This window comes from Astyanax mexicanus, chromosome 16 (genome assembly GCF_023375975.1).
Source record: "Astyanax mexicanus isolate ESR-SI-001 chromosome 16, AstMex3_surface, whole genome shotgun sequence".
NCBI lineage: Eukaryota > Metazoa > Chordata > Actinopteri > Characiformes > Acestrorhamphidae > Astyanax > Astyanax mexicanus.
The window spans coordinates 4950121-4959981 of NC_064423.1; the positions used below are offsets into that span (position 1 = coordinate 4950121).

The 9861-nt window shown below is 36.2% G+C and overlaps 1 protein-coding gene across 2 annotated transcripts in view; it reads right to left on the minus strand.

Moving 5' to 3' along the window:
- LOC103027717 (protein FAM126B) overlaps positions 1–9659 on the minus strand; it is a 41410-nt gene extending 31751 nt beyond the window's left edge. Inside the window, exon 1 of one of the 2 annotated variants that reach the window (XM_049465759.1) lies at positions 9323–9659. The gene's annotated coding sequence lies outside the window, so the exon portion shown is untranslated. The remainder of the gene's footprint in view (positions 1–9322) is intronic. The other variant, XM_049465760.1, reaches the window with a different exon arrangement.
- Between the last annotated feature and the right edge of the window lie 202 nt (positions 9660–9861).

Sequence of the window (9861 nt, forward strand, 5' to 3'; positions counted from 1 at the left end):
GTCTGACTACCTGTTGCTGTAGAAATATTCACGGGTGACTTGAATATTACGGCTGTAAATTTACATTAGAATTGCATTGCTGATGATTTTTTTTATTAGAATTGTACTCCTGAGGTATGTTAATCATTAAAATAGCAGTGCTGAGGTAAATGCATCATAATAATAGCAGTACTGAGGTAAATGTATTGTTAAAATAGCTGTACTGAGGTAATTGAATCATTATAATAGCAGTATTGAGGTAAATTAATTATAATAGCAGTACTGAGGCAAATTCATGATCAGACAACAGCACTGCTGAGGTAAATTCATGACTAGCAGTGGTAAGGTAAATTGATCATTAGAATAGCAGCACTCAGGTAAATTAATCATTACAGTAGCAGTACTGATGTAAATTAATCATTAGATTAAGATAAATTCGTGATTGAATAGCATTACTGAGGTAAATGTATTATTATTATTACACTAGCTATACAAAGGTAAGTTTATCAGTATATTAGTAGTACTGAGGTAAATTAATCATTACAGTAGCAGTACTGATGTAAATTAATCATTAGATTAAGATAAATTCGTGATTGAATAGCATTACTGAGGTAAATGTATTATTATTATTACACTAGCTATACAAAGGTAAGTTTATCAGTATATTAGTAGTACTGATGTAAATTAATGATTATAATAGCAGTACTGATGTAAATTAATAATTATAGTAGCAGTACTGAGGTAAATTCATGATTAGAATATCTGTACTAAGGTACATTTGTAATTAGTATAGCAGTACTGAAGTACATTTATGACTTTAATAGCAGTAATCATGTAAATTATGACTATAATAGAAGTACTGAGGTAAATTCATCATTATAGTAGTACTGGGGTGGCTAGAATAGCAGTAGTGATTAAATTCATTGTTAAATTAGCAGCACTGCGGTAAATTCATAATTATAGTAGCAGTACTTAGATAAATTAATGACCAGAATAGCAAAACTGAGGCAAATTAATCATTATAATAGCAGTACTGAGGTAAATTCATGATAAGAATAGCATTACTGAGGTAAACTCATCATTAAAATAGCAGCATTGATATAAATTCATCAAAGAATAGCAGCACGGATGTAAATTCATTATTGGAATAGCAGTACTGAGGTAAATTCATTATTGGATAGCAGTACTGAGGTAAATTCATGACTAGAATAGCACTGCTGTGGTAAAGGCATCATTTTAATAACAGTATTGAGGTAAATTATTAATTATAATAACAGTACTTGGGTAATTCCATTACTAGAATAGGAGTACTGAGGTAAATGTATGACTAGAATAGCAGAACTGTGGTAAATTAGCGATTAATACAGCATTTCTGGGGAAAATTCATAATTATAGTAGCTATACAAAGGTAAGTTCATCATTATATTAGTAGTACTGAGGTAAATTATTCATTATAATAGCAGTAGTAAGTAAACTTATGACTAGAATAGCAGTACTCAGGTACATTTATAATTAGGATTGCAGTACTGTGGGTTTGTCTGCTAGGATGTTAAAAAGAAAGGTTACGTGTTTAATAATTATTTTTTTATTATCGTTTTTTTTTTTTTTTTTTTTGAAAATTAAGACAAAATACATACAGCACAGACCTGACATCAGCAGCAGGGAGCCGGTCAGCACTAAAACCAATAGCAGCCTAAAAAAAAAAAACACTCCACTCCATGCTGTCAGCAGCACATGCTTACACAGTCTCAGACACATGCATCTGCTGAAATCTGCTTCTGTACAGCACCACACTGCTGCTCTCCTGAGCATCTCAAGTGATGCACAAACACACACACACACACACACACACACTTAACACACACACAACCTCGTTTCATCCTCACTACTCTGTACATCACGCCTCAAATATGAACGCTCGGATCAGTTCACAGTGCATGCCGCTGCAGACTGGTACGCTCGCAGGCCAGCATGCACCAACGCAGCGACCTGTGCAGCACGCAGACATGCAGCACACACAGCATGCCATCTGCTGCATTGTGTTTGGGTCCCCTTTCTCTGACAACGAGGTGCTTTTAATCACTCTCAATCCTGTCAAGTTAGCCAGCTGGTGTGCAGGCTCTCCTAATCTGGCCCGGGTATTAGCCGGTCTCTTTACTGCACAATGTTAGTCCTTGGTGAGGGCACTGATCCAGCTACTTACAGAGAGATAAGCAGCTCCTGATGTAGTCTACGGCCATCCGACAACCTAGTGGACAAATAGAGCAGAACTGATTCAGGGAGGACCTGAGGCCTACACTGGAGGAGCAGTGCTGGGAGGTTCCTCTCTCTCTACAGACTGCAGGAACATACTGTTACCACAAGCTGCAAAAGCCACACCAGCTGCAGTTGGAAAGCCCAGCGTTCTGCTTCCTTCCTCGCTCAACAGGGGGTCATACTCAAACAGGAGGAGGATGCACTACTGAGGCACTTCTCTACGTGGTGCACGGATGGCTGTGTTCTGTGTTCTGCCTCGTTATAGATTGTATGGATACAATAGGCTTTAAAGCTTGGAGATGTAGCTAAAAAAAAAAAAAAAAATAACGATATGCATTTAATCAACAATTAACATTCTTATTTAACCCTTGTGTGGTGTTCGGGTCTGTGGGACCCATTTTCATTTTTCATCAAATGATACTAAAAAAAAATATTTTTTCTAACTCAAACTCATTGGCATTGGCTCATTTTTTGTGAAAAAACATATATCAAAACACATTTTCGATAAACACACACTGTACACCCCCCCCCCCCCCAACCATTTATATTACATACAGTATGTTTGGCCAAGGGCTAATAAACATTGCTTTATTTGTAAATTTGAAACTAAACAAATTTTCTACTCATATCTTGAGTTAAATTCATTTTATTTTACATTTTATTAAAAAACTAATAAAAAAAAGAGTAGCACTTTTTGAAAGAAATGTAACATAAGAAAGGTAAAGGGCAAATATTAACCATGTAAGCTGTTTATATTGCTTGCAATTTAGGTGAAGCAAGCATGTGTAAAGCATTTTAATGTAAAATTTTGCTGAATTAAATACAAGTAACAAAGTAAACGAGTAACAAAAATATGAACACCACACAAGGGTTAATATTCTTTCTGAGAATTTACTCACTTAAATAAAAGTGAGTAAAAGTTTCTCCTCTGTTTCTGTTTTCTACTACTGTACTCTGAACCATTTGGGACAGTCAAAGAACACACTAGGGCTGAGCGATACGGTAAAAATATTGTATCAAGATATTTAAAGAAGCTGTCCGTAAGATCTTTTCGGTAACACTTTCTACGAATGTCATCTCTATAAGTAAGGCTCTATAAACACACTCATAGCACATTATAATGCATTCATAAGACATTACAAACATGGCTATATATATTTATAAAAATGTATAATCAATCATAGCCATGTTTATTATGCATCATGAACTGTGATTATAATGCATTACTAGCTGTGTTTATAACATGTTATACATCAATACCAAGAACCTCAGTCCCAGTTTGCAGACTGTAATAAACACACCCTCAATAATCCGATAAACATATTGGTAACACTTTCTATGAATGTCATCTTTATTAGACTCTATAACTACGTTCATAATATATTATAATGCATTCATAAGGCATTATAAACATGGCTATAAATATTTATAAAAAAGCATAACCCACTATAGCCATGTTTATTAAGCATTATGACCTGTGATTATAATACATTATAAGCTATGCTTATGATATACATGTTAAAATAGTATATATCTATCGTTAATAATCCAGTCCTGCAATGAAAAAGTATGTCACTTTACTTAGAGCGCACAAAGACCTGTTATAATACATTATAATTGACTATAACTAATATTATATTCAAGACAAGTATAATTCATGAGTGGTTAAAAATATATTTATAGGATTACTGAGGTTGTGTTTATAAGTTGGAAGCTTTTTTAGTCATGATACAAGTCTACAAGCTGGGACTGAGTTTCTTGGTATTGATGTATAACAAGTTATAAACACAGCTATTAATGCATTATAATCACAGTTTATGATGCAAAATAAACAAGGCTATGGATGAATTATAGAGTTTTATAAATATGTATAGCCATATTTATAATGCCTTATGAATGCATTATAATGTGTTATAAATGTTTATAGAGTCTTGTAGAGATGACATTCATAGAAAGTGTTACCAATATATTTTTAACCACTCATAAATTATTCTTGTCTTGAATATAATATTAGTTATAGTCAATTATAATGTATTATAACAAGTCTTTGTGGGCTCTAAGTGAAGTGCCAGACTTTCATTGCGAGACAATTAGATTATTAACGGTAGCTATATACTATTTTAACATATATATAATAACACAGTTTACAATGTATTATAAATCACAGGTCATAATGCTTAATAAACATGGCTATAATGGGTTATGCATTATTATAAATATTTATAGCCATGTTTATAATGCCTTATGAATGCATTATAATATGTTATAAATGTGGTTATAGAGTCTTATAGAGCTGACATTCATAGAAAGTGTTACCATCTTTTCTTATAAACTAAAATTATTAGTGTTACTAAGTGGGGAGATGGCAAAATATTCTAATATATGACATCAGAGTGCAGCCCTGCTACCAGACATCCCTGCACTAATAGTGTTTTTCACACCTGTAGTTGTGAAAGTTTCTATGATCCGAATCAGCTGATGTGTTTGTTTATTTGGAGCGTTTTTTTTCCCTCTGTTTGGTTTGATTTGGTTTCACACAGGAATAAACCTAAACGCAACAAAATGCGCACCAATAAACAACACAAGCACATCGTCTCCTCTGATCGGCTCTGGTCAGAGCTGTCTGGCGTGGGAGTAAGAAAGTAAATATATAGTTAGAAGATTCATGTGTTCCCATCCTGTATATCTGCAGTGCAGAATGAAGCTGCTTTAACACAGAACACTGAAAATTAGATGCTACCATACCACGCTCAGTGTGTAAACAGCATGGAGCAGCAGAGACAGTGTTTGTTCATAGCTGTGGTAATGAGTGTTGTATGGCTAATATATCAGATTAAACTGTGCCTTATCAGCAGGCTAGCTCAAATATAAAAGGAGTATATTTAATAGCTGGGTCAGATCAAGGCCGGATCACTTTGTCACCACAAGCGAAACCGCTCCAGAGTTAGTTTGGGATCAAGACCACCTCCACTATCAGGTCTCGGTCCGGTTGTTTTGATCCGCACCCGAGTGCGATTACTGTTTTTACACCTGCTCAATCAAACCGCACAGAAGCATTTCTGTAAAGGCTGATTACTAAATAGACAATACACTTTTTTTTCACAAGTTTTCAATAATTCCGCTTCTTTTTTCCATCATTGCATAAATTAAATGGCCTAAATGTACTGTTGTCTTGCTTTTCAAAGAAAAACCTATTACAAGACTACTATCTAAAAATACTTAATAAACACTTTTTTATATTTTTAACACCCCAGCAGACACACCAACAAAACCTAAAATTAATTTTACATTGTTTAGTTTAAATTATTTGGCCAAACACTATAAAATATGTTGATCACTTCTACTTTTTACACACTGCCATCAGAATTTAATTAAGTGAAGTTCCCACTACTTTACAGATTTTTTTACTTTCCTTGTAGCTGGAGATGTTCAATTCCTTACTTTTGTTCTTGTGTATTCATTTATTTAAATATATTAAGCATAATTTCTATATACAATGCTTTCTCAATATCATAGTCACAGCTGTAAAATACAAAAAGTGTTTGTAAATACATTATAATGCTATTAAATTATCATTATATCAGTGGCATAACATGAACTCCTTAGGCTTATAAAGGAAAAGGTCTGTAACAATAACCAGGTTTCTTAAAGTTCAGCAGTGTTTGTTGATTTGGGTTCAAGAACGTTTAGCTAAATGGTTGAATGTGAATATGTTCTAATAGAGTTGTGTTTACAAACGTTAAATGATTAAATGGTTAAATGTTGGGATCCCAAAATATTTGACTAAATGTAGGAATGCAAATATGTGATACTTGGAAATTACTTTTAAAGATTTAGCATTTAGACACTTTAGCCACAAAAATCCCACTGCTCTGAAAAAACACACCCTTGAGTTGAAGTTATTCCTTTACAGATCCCAGTAATTTACTGCTTAGTTAAGCAGAGAACATATAAATCTGCAGTCTGATCTAGATCTCAGTTATGACCTGCCCTCTCCGCTGTCACGCAAAGCCAGAAAAGACTGGAAAATAAACAGATAAATAGCCAAGCTAGCTGCTAGAAAGAGCCAGGAGTAACATTTGCCATTATAGTTCTAGTTAGAAAATACTGGCTGAAGCTCTGCTGACCAGGGAAGACAGTCCTCAAACTTTGCATTCTTCCTTAATATTCTTGGAAACAGCCTAATCATTATATTGTTTACTTCTAAAAATATATTCCTTAAAGCAGCTTCGCTCTGCACAACTAAACACATTGGTCTGAAATAGGGGTGGGCGATATGGCTCTAAAATAATATCAAGATATTTCTGGGTATTTTTGCGATAACGATATACTTGGCGATATAGGAAAACTAAAATAATTCATTCATTTCAGGAATATAGTATAATAGTATAACAGTATAATCATAATGTGGCAAAATAAATAATATAGCATAAAATAATACAATGCAGCAAAAAATATTGCAGAATATTTAGTGCATGCATATAAACTGCAAACTAAAACAATTATACAATAAATACACCTAAAGCTTCACAGTAAATAATAGACTACTTTTAAGACAGAACAGCCCTATTATCACGATATGGATTTTTAATATCATGATATTTCTGTGTCACGATATAGTGTATACGATATAATATTGCCCACCCCTAGTCTGAAACACAGAACCTTCTGGCTATATTTACCTTTTATCTAACACACCAGATAAGTCTGACCAATCAGAGCAGGTACATTTAGGTTTATGCCTGTGTAAAAACAAACCAACCCTAGGGTGAAAACGCTGCAAGTAAACAAACTCATCGTCTGATTCGGTCCAAAGAAACACACTACAGGTGTGAATCACTTGCAAGATGGCAGCTAAAGCGACCAAAGAAACTAAGAAATATAGTTTTCTTGTAATAAATTACAATAACCACTAACCAATAACTGAATGTGCTTTTTCAATTAGTTTCATGGCCATCTTCATAAAAAGCATTAATAAATTGGTTGGTGTGGCACAGTGGATAACACCACTACCTGCCAGTGAGCTATCCTATCATGTGGGATACTTGGGTTTAATTCCAGGTCTGGGTGAATATGCTGTGCTACACCAAAGGCCTTCTTGGCCAAGAATCCTAACTCTACCTTTGTAACAGTAACAACCTTATATGTAGTTCTGGATAAGCGTGTCAGCTAAATGCTGTGAAATAAAAAGAAATGAATACAAAATTGCTAGTTGTTTGACCCATTAGTTAATTAGCTAGCTACAATTCCTTTTCCACCTTAAATGGTGCAACAACAACAACAAAGACTAAAAAATAAAATAAAAGCTATTTATGGAATAGACAATAATGGACAATAATAATTCATTGTTGCACCACCTGCCCCTTTTTTGCACACACATGATTAAGCCCTAAAGTTAACTAGTTAGTCTGCAGCCAAGTTGCTGAACTTTAGGGCATCATTGAAAAGTTACTTTATTTTAGTAATTCAGTTCAAAATGTGAAACTCATATATTATATAGATGTATCACACACAAAGTAATCTATTTCATGCATTTGTATTATTGCTTACAGCCAGTCTCAGAAAATCAGAATGTTATATAAGACCAATTGGTACTTTTGGCAGTGTGAGTAGTGGACCAACACCAGCAGATGACAAGATGTCTCTCCAAACCATCACTGATTGGTGGAAACTTCACACTAGACCTCGAGCAGTTTGGACTGTGTGTCTCTCCACTCTTCCTCCAGACTCTGCTCCCTTGATTTACAAATGAAATGTAAAATGTACTGATGATCAGTGATGGTTTGGAGAGTCATGTCATCTGCTGGTGATGATCCACTGTGTTTTATTATCAAGTCTAAAGTCAGTGCAGTTTTGTTTTCCCACAAAATCTTACAGCACTTTATGCTCCCCTTTGCTGACATATTTTATGGAGATGCACATTTCATTTTCCAGCAGGATTTGGCACACTGCCCACACTGCAAAAAGTATCAATAGGTTTTATATAATTAAAAAAATATCAAATAATTTAAATAATCATCAACAATTAAAGAAATAAACAAATTTTGAACTGAATTACTGAAATAAAGTAAATTTTTAGTGATCAAATGTTCAAAAACAAGGGTAGGGGTGCCGAAAAGAGAAATAGGACCGGGCCTGTTTGTCTGAGAGTGATTTTAGGCAAAAAACTTAATGAACACGTTTTGTTTTACAGCCCATATATCTATTATGACTAGTGTAAAAAGAGGTTTAACACGTCTCTTAACGTTTTACCCATGAGTGAGTGTGTGTAAATGAGTAAACCCAGAACGGTAGCTGGTCAATAGGAGGGTAGGCTTACTGTCAGACACTCAAGGAGCCTCGAACACTGACCTTTCCGGACCTGTGGGCTCGGATTTCAGCCTCGCGCAGAGGTGAGCTAATCTCCATACGACAGGTCGCCACGTTTACATTACCGCCCCCCTCCTCAACCCCTCCAGCAACGTTGAAGCAACGTTGATTTTTCTATTTCTGATAACTTGCATTTAAACCACGTTGATCCACGAGGTCAGACCTGATTTACTTGTCCACATAAAATTTTAATTTTGATTTTGATGATTCAACACTGGTATAACATTGATTAAACGTTATTTTGTTAGACACATATATTCGTTGTTTGTATTAAACTTTATGTGCATTACATTGTATTAGGTATTAGGTGCATTTAAACAGAATTAAAATCGTATTCATCGTTATTTGTGGGATTGAGAGTAGATTCCCACCAGCCAGAGCTATATAAACAAGCATTTAAATAAACGTTCATTCAATGTCACAATTTTAACCATAACGTTACAGCACATATGCCAATACATATCAGGCAACGTTAACGCTAAATAAAGGTTGTTTAAATGTTGCTTTTTTCCTTTAAAACGTTTAAATATGTAGGTTTTGTTTATTAACGTTTACTGAATGTTCTCTGCAGGCATGTTCCGCTCTGTGGACCGCGGCGGTGTGTGTAGCGGCGCGTCCCCGCGTCCACATGCCCTTCAGGGGAAGGGCTAGGTTAGCTACGTGGCCTGTGCTGCTGGTGAATTAGTGCTGCTGGTGAATTAGTGCTGGCTGTACGTACCGGGGGGCTGCGGTAGATGCTGCGGGGATAAGTCGCGCTCCTGTGCGGAAGACGGGCTGCAGTTTCTCCGCTCCTCCTTCACTCCGCAGCGGACGAGCCGCTAAACACAACCCGCTCCCCACACGACGGCCGGCCGGCCTCTGCGGGGGATCATTCCTGCCCAGGCGGCTCCAGACGGCCCTCAGCGCGGCTCCGGCGGCGTAAAGAGCGGCCTCAGAGAGCGGTAAGACCCGGAGAATCCTCCTCCTGTGCTCGGATCTCTCTCTCCTCGCCACCTCGAAGCTCTGCAGGCTGACGCGCGTCCTGCCCTCCCATTGGCTGTAGGAGGGAGGGTGGGCGTCTCCATTGGTCAGGTGAGCAGGTGACTCGATAACGCGGCCAGTGAGTGTGATGAACGCACACTGTAAGTGAGTCGGTTCACTGAATCAACCGATTCACTCTCCACCTCCCGATGATTCGAATCGAATATTCATAGTAATCGAATAAACGCAAAAAGGGTGCAGTTTGATTGCTCTGTGTAAAGGCTACAGCACTATTTG